General features: G+C 41.1%; 1 long non-coding RNA gene across 2 annotated transcripts; it reads right to left on the minus strand.

Moving 5' to 3' along the window:
* Positions 1-1,336: 1,336 nt before the first annotated feature.
* Positions 1,337-16,573, minus strand: LOC139358536 (uncharacterized). 2 transcript variants are annotated; one of them, XR_011613654.1, is made up of 4 exons: positions 14,871-16,573; positions 12,522-12,657; positions 5,261-5,326; positions 1,337-4,809 (listed from the first exon to the last, which is right to left on the minus strand). It is a non-coding gene; the product is annotated as an uncharacterized lncRNA (long non-coding RNA). The 2 variants fall into 2 exon arrangements; XR_011613653.1 differs by lacking the exon at positions 14,871-16,573 and having other exon boundaries at positions 12,522-13,119.
* Positions 16,574-17,383: the final 810 nt, after the last annotated feature.

Genomic DNA, 17,383 nt, shown 5'->3' on the forward strand with positions numbered 1-17,383 from the left:
GAGCTGCAAGATGCAAATATTTAAAACATACACTTTTTAAAAATTACATTTAAAATGTAAATTGAAGCAAGGCATTTAGAAAAAGACATAATATCTACTATAAAAGTCCTAGGTTAGAAAAGTTAAAATACTAAATGAGAAAATAATGCTTCTTGGGTAGCTTAAAATCAAATATGAGGCAAAAAATTACTCAGAACTTTTTGTAAGATTAAGAACATCTCTACAGTTTCTTTGATATAAAATGAAATACATGTCTGAATATAACTCTAATAGAATAGGCAAACAAGGGCAAAGGAGAGGTGTATGCAGAATAAAGTGAACATATTATTCTAACAATGAGAGGGACAGAATTGAATGATTGCTCTTGGAGACAAGGGATTTTAATGTCTGAGTCAATGACAAAACTTTTGTTTGCAAGTTAAAAAATGTACCTTAAACCTGGTGAAGGAAGAAAGGGTGGTGGAGGGGATGATTCTTTGTACACTAAACTGGTTTTAATGACTATTGAATTAATCATAAGTTCAAATGATTTTATGGAGGCTGTTTCTTTTTTATTTGATATTTCTGGACTGCTTTTCTCTTTGTATTTACTCCATTTTTACCCACTTGAACAATTTTTCCCTGCAAAGTTTAGGAGACACTGTAACCACATGCTCCAGCATGATGTGATCCCTGAAAGCATTTGCAGCTGGGAGAGGAGGCAAAGGGGCTTCTCTTTCAACAAATGCATATTAATCTCGGTGAAAACTCAGAAGTTTAAACATGGTCCTCCTTGGGTCATGTGGCTACCCCAGGATCAGTCATTGCACCAGACATAGGAGATAGTCTCAAAAGCCAGGCTGGAGTCAAGGTTCTCTGGTGGAGTTTCCACTTTAGAAATGGGTTTTGTCAGGCTTTGTGTTTTCGTGTTACAGACATGATAGCCATATATCTATCTATTCCATTTCCAGTGGAGATGAAAACCTAACGCATATGCCCATTCAATGGATTTTACATGAATCTTCATAGCAGCTTTACTTGCAACAGCCAAAACCTGAAAACAGTCCAAATGTCCATGGACAGGTGAATTTGTGACTGAAAAATTTACTGTGGTATATGTATATAATGAAATAATACTCCCTAGTAAGAACAGAACAATTGATAGATGTAGCAACATGAATAAATCTCCAAAATAGTGATGCTGAGTGATGAAAAAGTATACCCACCCTATGATTTCAAGTATTTGGAAATAAAAACTCACAGGGACTGCAGGTGGATCAGTGGTTGCCTGTGGATGGGGTGGGGATAGGCAAGAGAAAGTGAGTAGCAAAAACACAAGAAAACTTTGGTGGTAAAGGTAATGGATATGCTTTTTATTTGAATATGTTGTTGGTTTTATAGAGCTACAAATACCAAGAATAATCAAAATGTACAATTGAAGTGTGTGCAGTTTATTGCATGTAAATAAACCTTTTAAAAATTAACTGATACAAATTGACTTACATGACCAGAAATCTGTTGAAAACTCTCATGTATTCTTCCCCATTTTTATTCTTGTGTGCTCTTATAGACCATGTGAACACATTTCTCATCTTACTGTTCTTTTATGTCTACATTTCTCCAGGTCAATATAACTATCACCATAATTTCTTGCTTTCTCTTTAGTTCATTAGTAATTATGAGTAATGTATTGAAATGTTAAAGATATGTTCATGCATTCAGAATCCTCTGCTCTCTGATCCACATAATAGTGAATTAAGCTGTCAACAATTACACAGAATATTGCTCCTTTTTTGTTTGTTTGTTTTTTGATGAAGTCTGTCTTGGTTACCCAGGCTGGAATGCAATGGCACATTCTGGGCTCACTGCAACCTCCACCTCCCAGGTTCAAGCAATTTTCCTGCCTCAGCCTCCTGAGCAGCTGGGATTACAGGCATCTGCCATCATCCTCAACTAATTTTTGTGTTTTTATTAGAGACAGTGTTTCACCACATTGGCCAGGCTGGTCTTGAACCCGTGACCTCAGGTGATCTGCCCACCTTGGCCTCCCAAAGAGCTGGCATTACAGGCATAAGCCACCATGCCCAGCCAGAATATTGCTACATTTTCAAATAGCTACAATTAACCCTGATCTGGACACCTTGAGTTGATCATAGCTTTGTAAAAGAGGATAGCATTGTAAAACTATAAAAGTAGACTAATAATAAATAACAGAATGCTTTCAGTATAAGAAATAACACTATCCTAAGATAAAATAAATAAATAAATAAATAAATAAATAAATAAAGCTGGAGGAATTTTATTATCTGACTTTATATTATACTACAGAATTATAGTAACCAAAAGAATATGGTACTGGCATAAAAACAGACCCATAGATCAATGGAACAGAATAGAGAACCCAGTAGCAAATCTACATAGCTACAGTGGACTCATTTTTGACAAAGGTGCCAAGAACATGCACTGGTGGTAAATGGTGTTGATAAAACTGGATATCCATATGCAGAGGAATGAAAACAGACTAGTATCTCTCATAATATATGAAAGTAAAATCAAAGTTGATTAAAACTCCAACAATAAAACTAGTACAAAAAAAGTTTGAGGAAAATCTCCAGAACATTGGTCTGGGCAAAAATATTTTGAGCAATACCCACAAGCACAGGCAACCAAAACACAAATGGACAAATGGATCACACTAAGTTAAAAAACTTCTGCCCGGAAAATGATACAATCAACAAAATTAAGAGACAATCCACAGAATGGGAGAAAATATTTGCAAACTACTCTTCTGACAAGGGATTAATAATCAGAATATATAAAAAGTTCAAACAACTCTTTAAGAAACAATCTAATAACCTGGTTTATAACAGGGGGTTAAAGATTTGAATAGATATTTCTCAAAAAGAGACCTACAAATGGCAAACAGGTATAAGAAACGGTGCTCAGTATCACTGATCATCAGAGAAATGCAAATTAAAACTACAATGAGATATCATCTCACCACAGTTTAAATGACTTGTAAGCAAGCCACGGAAAGTGTACTTTGATTGACTTATGGCCCTAGTCACCTGGCAGTTCCTTCAGATGTGGCTTCCCAGGTTTGTGTATCCATGTGACAATGTGCCTGTGTGCCCTTGTGTCCACGTGGCAGTGTCTGTGTGGTGGTATCTGACAGTGTGGAGGTGTGTCTATGTCACAGTGTGGCGGTGTGTCTGTGTGTGTGGCAGTGTCCATGTGGCGGTGTGTCTGTGTGTTCGTGTGAGAGTGATGGTGTGTCCCTGTGACAGTGTGGTGATGTGTCTGTGTGTCTGTGTGTCCCTGTGGTAGTGTGGTCGTGTGTCCTTATGGTGATGTCTCCGTGTGTCTGTGTCCGTGTGACAGTCTGGTGCTGTGCCTGTGTGGTGACTTCTCCGTATGTCTGTCTGTCCGTTCATGTGACAGTGTGGCAGTGTGTCTGTGTCATAATGTCTCCTTGTGTCTGTACATGTGACAGTGTGGTGGTGTGTCTGTGTGTCCGTATGGTGACATCTCCATGTGTGTGTCTGTCCACGTGGCCATGTGGTGGTGTGCCCGTGTGGTGGTGTCTTCGTGTGGCGGTGTGTCAGTGTGACAGTGTAGCGGTGTTCCTTCTCCAGCGTGCAGAGCTGGCACCTTGCCCTCTCAGCCCAGGCCGCCCCAGAAGGCCCCAGCTTGGCGGGCAGGAGGTGGCTCCTGTGGAGGGAGGTGCAGGGAGCCCCGAGAGCCGAGTTTGTGGGGTCCCCTGCATTGGGTGGGAGTGAGGAGAAAGGCACCCAGGCAGCCAGGAGAAGGCTGGGCCTGCCCTAAGGAGGTGACCCGCTCTGGGCCTGCATTTCCTGGGCCGAGTACTCCAGCTCAGTCATCTTGTCCTGAGTCCTTTATGGAACTTGGAGACTGCTGGGTTTTGAAGAAGGGAAGGTCATCTTTGTTGCGGAAAGCCTGATGTGTTTCTCTATTGCTGTCACTTTTCAGCCTCATCGCTGGCGAAACATCAAATGCCGGACACCTTCTGCCAAGAAAACTCCTGGAAGTAAATGTGGGGACTGGCAGTATCCAACCAGAGGAGTCACACGCGGATTTCTGTTTGTTTGGAGATCTGAGTTTTTCCCTGTGGGTGGCGGAAGCGGAGCAGCTCTGCGGCGGGAAGGAAGGTGGGTTCTGTGCTACAGGAAGGTCCTGGCCTGGGCCGGAGGCGCCAGAGGGGATGGGCGGCCAGGGGCTGTGCAGGCCACCGGGCAGTGTGCATTCCCCCGGCTGCTCGCCCAGGAGGAGGACAGGTCCCGGCCTGGCGGGATCAGAGGCAGCCAGGCTGCGCTGCGGTCTGTGAACCAGGCGTGATGGCTGGCAGAGCGGTAGGCCATGGCGGAGGGGGACTCCCGGGCACCTGCTGTGCATCCTCATGACCAGGACACACACCGGCCCCTGGAGGCCAGGCGGAGCAAGCAAGGGGCGCCAGGCAAGGTTTGGGGTTCCCGCGGTGGGAGGTGGGTCCCTGGATCCTGGTGTCCTGCTGCTGTCCGGAACATGGGCCGCCTTCCCTCAGGCGCACCCCTCCAGGGTCGCCTATCTGCGACCTCAGCACAGTTCCTGGCTGGTGGGAGGATGGGGCGGAGGCCTCAGGGCCCAGCTGGGTCTGCAGTTTCTGCCACTGGCGGTGGCGCAGGGGTGAGCTCAAGCTGTGCCCAGGCAGGAAACTCTCCGACCTTGCCAGCTTCTGCGCCAGCTTTGGTGACTCTCTCCAGCTCAGCTTCAACACCGTTCAACAGTTCTGTGTTCTCTATTATCACAAGAATTCTTTCTGTATTTGCTATCCTTTATCAAATAAGAATTGAAAGATGCATGTGGAGTGATATCACAGTTGAAACATTAAAAATATATAATTTCATTTTCTAAGAATTTTAATTTTCTAAGAAGTAAAATTATGACTCTAGTGCTAATATAAGATAAACACGTATCAACAGTGTTGTTCAACTCAGTAAGCAATGAAGTTTCCAGTAAAAGGTTCAAATCATTGCAAGGAACATTAAAGTAGCTTTACAGCCAATGTTAAGGTGAGATCGTTGGTTAGTTACAATACTAGATGGTATCCAACATAGCCAGAAGCTGTCATCTTTGTGAGTTATCTCTTCCATGGCACAGAAATTATGCGTTTCTCTACTGTACAAAATATTTATCTTTTCTACTACTTCTGCACATAAAAATATTGCTAGTCACAAAAGACCAGGATTGCACTGGAAAAAAAAATCTGAGTACTATCTCTCACCTGTCTTCATACTTCTTTTCTTCCTTTATGAAATATCTTTGAACTGCATTTTCTATCTGAAGGTCTCTGGAGAGAGAGAGTAAAATGAATAGAAGCATAGTAAGTAATATTTTGATAACATTTACAGCTTTATTCATGTCGAATGAACATAAAATACACTACCAATATTTAAAGCGTAATGAGATGAATTTGATGTATACATGTGTCCATTAAACAATCACCATGAAGGGATCAGTGAGCATATCCAATACTCTCAAAGCTTCTCAGTTCCCCTTGGTAATGCACGCTCATACCTCTCAGGTGTGAAGTACTGAGCTACACACACACATACACACACACTGGAATATCTAATTGTTTCAGAAGCATTTGTTGAAAATGTTATGTCCATGAATGCTCTAAGAACTTTATTAAAAACTAGCTGAAAGCTGATATACATGTGTATATCTATATTTGTACCACATTGTCTTAAGTACTGTAACTTGATAAGTCTTGAAACCAGGTGCTGTTAATTCTCCAACAGCACCTGGTTTCAAAGTAATTGTTTCCTTTCAAAGTAATTTGCCTTTATAGGTCCTCTACCCATCGACATACATTTCAGAATTTTAGTTTCTCAATTTCTAAAATAAGGAATACAGATGTGATTTGATTGGAATTCTTATAGGTCAATGTGGGAAGAAAAGACATTTTAACAGTATTGAGATTTATGACTCATACATTCCATTGACTGAGGTCTCTTATTTATTTTAACAATATTTTATAGTTTCGTAGTTTTCAAACGTTTCTCTTTTTTGCAGGTTTATCCCTAAGTACTACACGCTTTGATATTTGCAATAATACCAAAATTATGGTAATATTAATGTAAATGTTTCATTTTTTCCTCCACTAATTGTCAGGTAGCTTTAAATTATAATTTAATTGTATGATACAACGGGGTTTTGAGAAACGTATACACATTGTATATATACTTTTTTTCAGTTTGGCAGATTGACTCCACTATCATATCATAATTTAAAATTGCACTAATTACCACCAGCCTGCTCTCAAGGACAATACATCAAAATATGTATCACGTTTCAGTTTATTTAGCATCATGAAACTCTCACATTGCACTTACTTTTGGAAACCTGGAATAAAACAATAATGTAAATATCAGCTCACAGGCAACATATGGGTACATGTGACAATTTTCTAAATATCGACCTTTCACTATTTAATTCTCTGTTTATATTGTCAATTTTTTTCCCTCGTCTTGAAACTCTCTTACACTGCTTATTAAATTTTGGTTCAATTCTCTCCCTACTTTTTCCAATAATCTACTTTCTAATATTTTACTGATTCCGTGCTCCTTTTCATTTGGACACTTTTAAAAAGCTGCATAATTTCTCCTTTGTATTAAAATGCAAATCCATATCCAAAATAAATGAGCGCAGGGACCAAACAGATGTTTGTGCAGTGTGTCCATGAGCAATATTATCCACAATAATCAAAGGGAAGGAGCAGCCCATGTGAATATTGATGGATGAGTAGTTAAAAAAATGTGGTATATACGGCAACGTCATAATATTCGGCCTTAAAATATATTCTGAACATGCTATGAAATAGATGAAACTTGAAGATATGCCAAGTGAAATAAGCCAGTTTGAGAAATTCAAACATTCTATATCATGCCATTTCTGTGAGATACTTTGTGAAATTTGTAGAGACAGAAAGTAGAATGGTGATTGCTACGGGGAGGGGGAGGGAGAGGAATAGGAAGTTGGTGTTCAATGAGTACAGAGTTTTAGTTGGAGAAGAAGACAAGTTTTGGAGGTCTATGGTGGTGACTGTTGCACAACAGTGCAAATATACTTAATGCCACAAAACCGTGCACTTAAAGTGATTAAAAACGTAAATCTTTTGTTCTGTATATCTTTCCAGAATTATAAACCTGCAATCACAGTATAGAAATAGAACATGTTATATAGATTTGGGTGATGATATTTTACACATTTGCACATATAAAATGCTAAATAAATTAAACATGGAATGAAGATTTGTCCTTAAATATAATTTACAAGAAGACTTTGATATTTGTTTTTCACAAGTGAAGCATTCTTATAAAGTGTCATGACCTTTTGGGGGAACCTCTGGGAAAAATGGAGAAACTCTGAAGCTACACTCTCCCTAACCTCCCTTTACAGGGAGCTCCTGCAGCTCCTACAGAAATGAGTGGCTGAGATTCTTGATTGCATAGCAGAATTTCTCATCCAAACCCTTTCCCTTTTTAGTGTCTGTGTATCAGTATAAAAGTTCTGTAAACTGTAGTTCCTTATTTTAATCCCAAAGCACAGTAACAATATATTTCATCCTAGGGTTGGCAGTTTCTGGGAGTGTTTTGTTTAATTCTTAAAACTCTATCTTTGGGATTCCAAAGAGCCTAAAAAGTAAAATATTTTAAAAAGGGGAAAGAGACAAAGAGAAAGAAAATAAAATCAATAGCCCATTCTGTCACTGTTATTAAACACCAGAATACCTTTCTGTTAATCTAATTAAAATTAGTGACATCATTTAGCATTTATATCTTGAACAAAAGTTTGGAATCCTGAAAAAGAAATTTAATTTGCTAATAAATATATTTGAGTGGAACTGAAATCCTTATATATTACTTCAAATAAGAACACAAGATGAATTATGATATAGAAAATTCTGTCTCTCATTGTCCAAAATCTAATAGTTAAATTGAACTTATCGAATAACATTATTTGCCAGGCATGTGGCTTACATCTGGAATCCCAATACTTTAGGAGGCAAAGGCAGGTGGATTGTTTGAGCTGAGGAGTTGCAGACCAGGTTTGGCAGTACAGTGAAACCCAATCTTGAAAAAAAAATAAAAGCCAGGTGTGGTGGCTTGCCTTTAGTCCCAGATACTCAGGAGGATGAGGTGGGAGGATCACGTGAACCTGGGGAAGCTGGGACTGCAGTGCACCATGATTGTGTCACTGCACTCCAGCTTGGGCAACAGACTGAGACCCTATCTCAAAGAAAGAAAGAGAAAGAGAACAAAAGAACAAGAGAAAGAAAGCAAGAAAGCAGGAAGGAAGGAGGGAAGGAAGGAAGGAAAGAAGGAAGGAAGGAAGGAAGGAGAAAGAAAGGAAGGAAGGAAAAATAATGTTTTTGGTGCCAATAATCTTTGTGAAATTATACATGGAATTTTGCTTTAATGAAATAGATTTAACTAAATTGTGACATAATTTAAGTGTACTGACCCTAGCAATCAGAGACCTCCAAATCTGCACAATGACTTGACAGTTACATTTGACAAGAATTGATTCTCCTATCATACATACAGCATAGTCAGAATTTCAGAACTCCAACTTTCCCTATGCTATTTGTGCACATTGCTTAACATCTCTAAGACTCGATATTTTTACTCTTAAAATACTGCTAATAATAGTACCTAGTTTTTATAACGTGTATCAAAAACATTATACTTTAAGGCAGATAGTAATTTCTCAGTAAATATTTGCTAATGTGTGTTTTAGTACAAACAGGAAAATTGGATTATGATATTTATGACACTGTTGATTCTCCTTCTAGAAACATTTAATTGTTTCTAAAACTTGTTTTCAAGTAGAGCAGTATTTTGTGTTCAAATTGAAAATACTATATATTCATACTTTTTTAAAAAAAGTATTCCTTGAATATTTTCATTAAAAAAATTCCTAAATGAGCTTGAGCAAGGAGGACAGGAGAGATCAGTAAAATAAGGCTTTGTGGCATAGGAGACATTTGGTGGAGAGCTTTCAGCTCAAATAAGATTTGAAAAAAAAAAAAAAGAGAGAGAGAGAATTTTTATAACAAATGTAAAGGCAGGATTTACCCTGATGAGCTTGTGAAGAAAATACAGAGTATAACATAATCCAAAAGAGACTAATCAGTCAAAGTAATTTTGAAGGAAATATCTCGAAGAGAGAGAACCTAAAATGAAGATCAGGTATGTCATTATTTTAATAATCTACCCATGAGATAGAAAGCACTGGGTTTTTTAATTGATCACAAAGGGAAAATAGTTTCAAGAACCATTCTTTGTTCAGCTTAAAGCAGATTTTACATTTTGAAACAATGACATATTGTGCTAAGTAGATAATATCCACATTCGTGTGTATATGAACAATTCTGTTCTCAATAAAAACACTTTATTCACACAAGTGATGATTATCTGCATTTGATTTAGTGCTGAAAGGTCAAAGGGGGACTAATAAAATTTTAGAAATGCAAGCGGCTTAACTGGAAAATCATGATCATATTCAACTCATCATGACTGAAATAAGAAAACACAGCAAAAAATAAATAAGAAAAAAATGGACTACATGAACATTTGCTTCTCTCCTAAGAATCAAAACGTTTAATTTGCTGTGGCTTAAAGGCATCTAGGTCCACAAGCCATGCAAAAGTCTACTGGTTTTTTTTTTAAATTTATTTATTATTATTATACTTTAAGTTGTAGGGTACATGTGCATAACGTGCAGGTTTGTTACATATGTATACTTGTGCCATGTTGGTGTGCTGCACCCATCAACTCATCATTTACATCAGGTATAACTCCCAATGCAATCCCTCCCCCCTCCCCCCTCCCCATGATAGGCCCCTGTGTGTGATGTTCCCCTTCCTGAGTCCAAGTGATCTTATTGTTCAGTTCCCACCTATGAGTGAGAACATGCGGTGTTTGGTTTTCTGTTCTTGTGATAGTTTGCTAAGAATGACATGGATGCAGCTGGAAAAGTCTACTGTTTCTGGGAGATAAGAAGAAGCAAAACACATCAGCTTTCAGAGAAGGTTAAGAAACCTCTCACACCCTACTCCACCCCACCTGAGACCAGGCAAAGGATCACTGCTTCTAGGGCACGGATGGAGGAAAAATACTTCTCCATCAGGAGAGGAACAAGGATTGTTTTGGGGCCCAGGATTTTGCACTAATGCAGAGTCGTGCTACTGTGGTAAAGGGTTGGAAAATCTCCATCCAGTGACCACAGAAAAAGGTACATTGTTCCTATGGAAGGAGAAAGAAAAGAGTTAGCCCTTATGGTGGGTTTGAAAACTTTCAATGATATAAATCAAAGGTTTTCTACCACTGAGGTGGGAGGAGGCAAGATATTATTTCTTCCTCAAAAACCAACACAGATAAGGGACAGTTTGACTCCCACTGGAATAAGAGTCGCGAAGTGCTAAAAATATCCCTTCTCTGAGACTCCGATGATGAAACTGGCTCCAAAATAACATGAATCATCCCTCTGCTCCCAACCTCAATTTTCTGCATAGTCACACACACACAAGAAATGATGTTCTACAGTTAGAGAGGAACAAGAAAGTGGAGAGAGACCCTCTCTGTGACATAGGTGGTAAGGACTACCGGAAGGTAACTGTGGAACAGGAGCATTGGCATATGCCCTGCAGAGCCTAAGGCCCCACACAAGGCACATGGTATGGCAGCCTACTGCTGGAGAAATTGAAGTTACATGGTTCACTGAATGTTTCAGACACCACAGCAAAAACCAGCCTTTGTTCCTGCCCACACTAATAGCATGACACAAACCAAAATGAAACAGAAACATAAAACAATCTTGACATAAGTAATTATCTCATGAGCTACTGTTTTTGTACATCTGATGATTTGCATTTTTTAGGAATTGGGAGACACATAAAAGCAAGTTAGAAATTTGAGTTATGAGTTATAATATTTTCAAAAGATAAAAAGTCGACAGAATCAAATTCAGAGATAATTCAGATGTTGGAACTAAATGCAAGTAATTTAAAATAATAATGATCAAAATGTTAAAGGATCTAGTTAAAAAAAAAGACATGCATGGAAAAATGAGGAATTTCAGCAGAGATGGGAACAGTAAAAGGCAAAAGCTAGAAATAAGTGAAAGCTTGAGAACAGAGATGAAGAATTACATCAGCAAGCTGATTAGCAGACTGGTCATCAGAGTTAAGAAAGAAGCAGCTAATTTTATACTAGGCCAACACAAATTATTTGAATGGCAGCACAAAGGGAAGAAAGAGGAAAACAAAATAAACCAATGAACCAAGCAAATAAAATACTCCGGTGAGTCCAAGAATTCTCTGCCAATACGAAATTAACTAAAATACAATTAATTGGAATTCCAGAAGGAGATTAAAAACAGAGTGTGAGAGAAGAAAAATTGGAAAAAGATGACTGAGGACCCCAAGCAACCTCAAAAAGCTCCAAGAAAGATTAATAAAAAATTTAAAGAATGCTAGAATAATCACACTAGTCTAACTGATGAAAACCAACGATTAGCATAAATCTTGAATTCAGTTACAGAAAAATAGGAACATTGTGTACAGAGATAAACAAAAACAAACATTACAGTGAACTGCTTGTCAGCAACTCTACAAGTCACAAACCAATGACACAAAATTTTTAAATAACTAAAACAAAATCAGTCCCCAATCTTATATCCATTAACTATATAACTAAAATAACAATTAAATGAAGACATTTTCAGATTAACACTGGAAGAGTCCCTTGCTAACAGGTCTGCACTAAAATAAACGTCAAAACGATTTCTTGAGGCAAAAGGAATATGGAAGCAGATGAATGTTGAAACTACTCAAAGAAATAAAGAGTGCCAGGGAAGATATAAAGATATGTAGCCCAATTATTTTACATTGCTCTAAAGATCATGGATTGTCTAAATTTTTTTTTTTTTAAAAGAGTAACTTCACATCATGGAATTCATAATATTTGAGACTATAGTGCATGACATAAATAGTGTAAAGGAGGGAGGAAACAGAAATATACAATTTAAGGTTTTTATGCCATAGTTGATATAATATAAACTGTAGGTTACTGTAATAAGCTAGAATAGGTATTGAACTCTCTAGAGAAACAATGAACATTTTTAAAAGATTATATGTGCATTAATGTTTTCATAGAACTTCTAGCTTTTATTTATTTGTTTTTATTTTATTTATTTATTTATTTATTTATTTTTGAGACGCAGTCTCGACCTGGAGTGCAATGGCGTGATCTCAGCTCACTACAACCTCCGCCTCCCGGATTCCAATGATTCTCCTGCCTCAGCCCCCCGAGTAGCTGGGATTACAGGTGCATAGTGTGTGGATATTTTCTTCCATTCTGTAGGCTGTCTGTTCAATCCCATGATAGTTTCTCATGCTGTGCAGAAGAAGCTATTTAGTTTAAATAAATCCCACTTGTCAGTTTTCATTTTTCTGGCAATTGCTTTTGAGTACTTACCCACAAATTCATTGCGAAGTGCAATGTCCAGAAGAATATTTCCTAGTTTTTCTTCCAGGATTTTTGTAGTCAGAGGATGTAATCTTATGCCAATGGGTCTTATTAATCAAATGACTCCACAGTGAGAATCATTACTCTGAAAAATCAATTTTGTTATAATGATGGAAATTTAAATACTTGAAAGTAAAAACAGATGCCACCTTATAGCTAGAATTCTACAAGGCAAATTGCTATTAGAGAGGCAGAGGAAATATATATATATCTCCAAAATATAATTTGCAGTGAAATAAATAGAAGCACATTATAAATAAACTTACCTGATTTTACAAACTAACCTGTAAAGGGATTTCTACTCATTTTTCTATTGCCTGCAATGTGCTTTCTTCTAGATCCAATTTATAATTTTGTACGTCACCAATTTGTCTTCACCAGTGTGTTCTTTCCATAAGCATCTTAAGATTTAATATTTCTTCTTCCAACATATTTTTATCCTCCTCAAATTTTTTACATTCCTGTTGTACTTTTTTCATAGATAGTAACTCCCATTGAATAACTTGATTTTATTTAGTCAAATAGACATATTTTGAAGATACAGCTCCCAGCTGTGTTGTAAGATCATCAAACTACATTAATAAAATAATACAGCTTGATAATGAAGGAGGCTGAGAATAATCTCATACAAAACCAGTAACAAAATTTGAAATATATTTACTTGCAATAAAATGTTATCTATAACATACATTCTTTAAATATTAACCCTTAAATTACTCAGAAATTCAAGAACAAAGTAAAAGCCACCATGAGTCACAATCATATATTCTTTACTATCATCTTTGCCACAGAACTTCTCCACTTGATCTTTCTTTTATTTTTCTGATAATTTGTGTTTGTTCCTCCTTAAATGGCTCCAAGTTAACTCTTATTAGAAAGTTTTGAACCCCCTTCTCTCATCATCGTGCCCCAAAATTTGTCAAAAAAAAGTTTCTGAGATATTATATTGAGTTATTCAGGCCAAAGTCAATAAATGGATCTTAGAATAAGACTTTGAAAATAATGTACTGCTAGGCATGGTGGCTCATGCCTGTAATCCCAGCACTTTAGGAGGCTGTGGCAGAAAGATCACATTAGGCTGGGAATTTGAGACCAGCCAGAGCAACATAATGATACTATACTCTCAACAAAAACAAAACCACATTTAAAAAACTAGCCAGGCATGGTGCCTTATGCTTGCAGCTCCAACTAATTGGGAGACCAAGGCAAAAGGATGGATTGGACTCAGAGTTCATGGCGGTGGTGAATTATGACAAAATTACTTCACTTCTGCCTGGATGAGAGACAAAGACCATATCTCAAAAAAAAACACAAAATAATCATATAAATAAGGATTCTAATGCCATAAGCCTTTTCCTAGGCTGTAAATGTTTTATGCTCATTTGAATTGCATTTTAAAACATAAAGTCCTCCTCAAGATGGCTTGTGGAGGTAACCAAGAAGCCCGCAGTGCCATACAAGCCCTGAGGCATGGACTGGAGCCCTAAAGCAAGTACACACCCTGCCACTGAGCCTGCTGCTCATTTCCTCTGTCTGGCTCCATTTGCAGCACAATTGTTGCACTGAGGCTTGTGCATACCTGGCAAGGCCAAGCTGGATCAAAGAGCAATGAGCCAAATCTGCAAGGGTGTGCCAGGAGCCGGTGGACCAGCACACCAACCTCACTCGCTGCCGTTCAGGATACATCATTTCTTCTATCCTAGAGGTAGGGCTTCAGTGCCATCTGCTTTCCTCAGGCCTCTGCTCCAGCAGCCATCAGGTGGCAGGCACTCAGGCTTTGGGAACCTGACCATCCCTGCTTCCTTCAGTGTGTGAGGTTGGTGACTGGTCCAACTGCTACACGCACACCCTTGCCAAGGTGGCAGGTTGTTCTTTGAACCAGCTTGGCCTTGCCTGTCATACACAGGCCCCAGCTACCCACGTACCGCTCTGAGTGAGTTGTCCTGCCTGAGGCCAAATTCTAAGTCTGGAAAGGGCCACAGAAAGCCTAGACCCCTGGATTGCAATCCTGGCTGCTTTCTTCACTTGAATATAAAGTTCTCCTTCAGACGGCCTGTGGTCTGCTTCTTGACAACAAAGAAGCCCGCAGTGCCATCTGAGCCCTGGGGAATTGACTGGAGCCCTAAAGGCAGCGCACACCCTGCTCCTGAGCCTCCTGCTCCTTTCCTCTATATGGCCCCATTTGTAACACAATTGTTGCACTGAGGTATGTGCATGCCAGGCAAGACCGAGCTGGCTCAAAGAGCAACCAGCCAACTCTGCAAGGGTGTGCCAGGAGCCCGTGGACCAGCCACCAACCTCACTCGCTGCCGGTCAAGGTACATAATTTCTTCTACCCTAGTGGCAAGGCCTCAGTGTCATCTGCTTTTCCTTGGGCCTCTGCTCCATCAGTCATCGGGTGGCAGCCACTCAGGCTGTTGGAATCTGGCCATCCCTGCTTCCTTCAGTAGGTGAGGTTGCTGGCTGGTCCACCGGTTCCAGGTGCACCATTGCAGTGGTGGCTGGTTGTTCTTTGAGCCAGCTTGGCCTCACCTGGCATGCAGAGGCCCCAGCTACTGAAATGCTCCTCTGAGTGAGCTTGTCCTGCCTTGGGCCAAATTCTAAGTCTGGTCAAGGCCACTGAAGGCCGAGTCCCCTGGGTGGTAATCCTGGCTGCTTTCTGTTTTGGAACATGAAGTCCTTCTCAAGAAGGCTTGTGGTCTGCCTCTTTAAAACCAGAAGCCCGCAGTGTCATATGAGCCCTGAGGCATGGACTGGAGCCCCAAAGGCACTGCACACCCTGCTCCTAAGCCTGCTGCTCATTTCCTCTATATGGCTCCATTTGTAGCACAGTTGTTGCACTGAGGCTTGTGCATGCGGGGCAAGGCCAAGCTGACTCTAAGAGAAACCAGCCACTTCTCCAAGGGTGTGCCAGGAGCTGGTGAACCAGCCACCAACCCCACTGACTGCCGGTCGGGTACATCAGTTCCTCTACCCTAGAGGTAGGGCCCCAGTGTCTTCCGATTTTCCTCAGGCCTCAGCTCCATCAGCCATCAGGTGGCAGACAGTCCGGCTGTTGGAACCTGGCCATCCTTACTTCCTTGAGTGGGTGAGGTAGGTGGCTACTGCAACTGATCCAGGTGCACCCTTGCAGAAGTGACTGGTTGCTCTTTGAGCCAGCTTGGTTTTCCCTGGAATGCACAGACCCCAGGCACCAACATGCTGCTCTGAGTGAGCTGGTCCTGCCTGGGGCCAAATTCTAAGTCTTGCCAGGGCCACAGAAGACCTAGGCCCCTGGGTGGAAATCCTGGCTGCTTTCTGCACTTGAACATAAAGTCTTCCTCAAGATGGCCTGTTGTCTGAGCCTTGGCAGGAAAGAAGCCCAGAATTCCATCTGAGCCCTGAGGAATTGAGTGGAGCCCTAAAGGCAGGGCACACCGTGCTCCTGAGCCTGCTGCTCATTTCCTCTATATGGCTCCATTTATAAGACAATTGTCACAATGAGGCTTGTGCATGCAGGACAAGGCCAAGCTGGCTCACGGAGCAACCAACCACCTCTGCAAGGGTGTGCCAGGAGCCCATGGACCAGCCACCAATCTCACTGGCAGTCAGGGTACATCATTTCTTCTACCCCAGGGGTAAGGCCTCAGTGCCATCTGCTTTTCCTCAGGTCTCTGCTCCATCAGCCGTCAGGTGGCAGTCACTCAGGCTGTTGGAATCCGGCCATCCCTGCTTCCTTGAGTGGGTGAGGTTGATGGCTGCTCCACCTGTTCCAGGTGCACCCTTGCAGAGGTGGCTGGTGGCCCTTTGAGCCAGCTTGGCCTTGCCTGGCATGCACAGACTGCAGGTACCAAAGTGCTGCTCTGAGAGAGCTTGTCCTGCCTGGGGCCAAATTCTAAGTCTGGCCAGGGCCACAGAAGGCCGAGTCCCTTGGGTGGAAATCCTGGCTGCTTTCTGCACTTGAACATAAAGTCCTCCTCAAGACGTCATGTGGTCTCCCTATTTGCAACCAAGAAGCCCGCAGTGCCATCTGAGCCCTGAGGAATTGACTGGAGCCCTAAAAGCAGTGCACACCCTGCTCCTGAGCCTGCTACTCCTCTCCACTATACGGCTCCATTTGTAAGACAATTGTTGCACTGAGGCTTGTGCATGCCACACAAGGCCAAGCTGGCTCAAAGAGCAACCAGCCACCTCTGCAAGGGTGTGCCAGGAGCCAGTGGACCAGCCACAAACCTCACTCACTGCCGCTCATGGTACATCAGTTCTACCATAGAGGTAGGGCCCCAGTGCCATCTGCTTTTCCTCAGGCTTCTGCTCCATCAGCCATCAGGTGGCAGCCACTCAGGCTGTTGGAAACTGGTCATCCCTGCTTCCTTGAGTGGGTGAGGTTGGCAGCTGCTCCACCTGCTCCAGGTGAGCTTATCCTGCCTGAGGCCAAACTCTAAGTCTGGTCAGGGCCACAGAAGACCTAGGCCCCTGGGTGGAAATTCTTTCTGCTTTCTGCACTTGAATATAATAAAGTCCTCCTCAAGATGGCCTGTGGTCTGCCTCTTGGCAAAGAAGAAGCCCGCAGTGCCATCTGAGCACTGAGGCATTGACTGGAGCCCTAAAGGCAGCTCATACCCTGCTCCTGAGCCTGCTGCTCTTTTCCTCAATATGGCTCCATTTGTAAGACAATTGTTGAACTGAGGCTTGTGCATGCCAGGCAAGGCCAAGCTGGCTCAAAGAGCAACCAGCCACCTCTGCAAGGGTGTGCCAGGAGCAGGTGGACCAGCCACCAACCTCACCCACTGCTGCTCGTGTACCTCATTTCTTCTACCCTAGAGGTAAGG

This window comes from Macaca nemestrina, chromosome 15, assembly GCF_043159975.1.
Source record: "Macaca nemestrina isolate mMacNem1 chromosome 15, mMacNem.hap1, whole genome shotgun sequence".
Classification (NCBI taxonomy): Eukaryota; Metazoa; Chordata; class Mammalia; order Primates; family Cercopithecidae; genus Macaca; species Macaca nemestrina.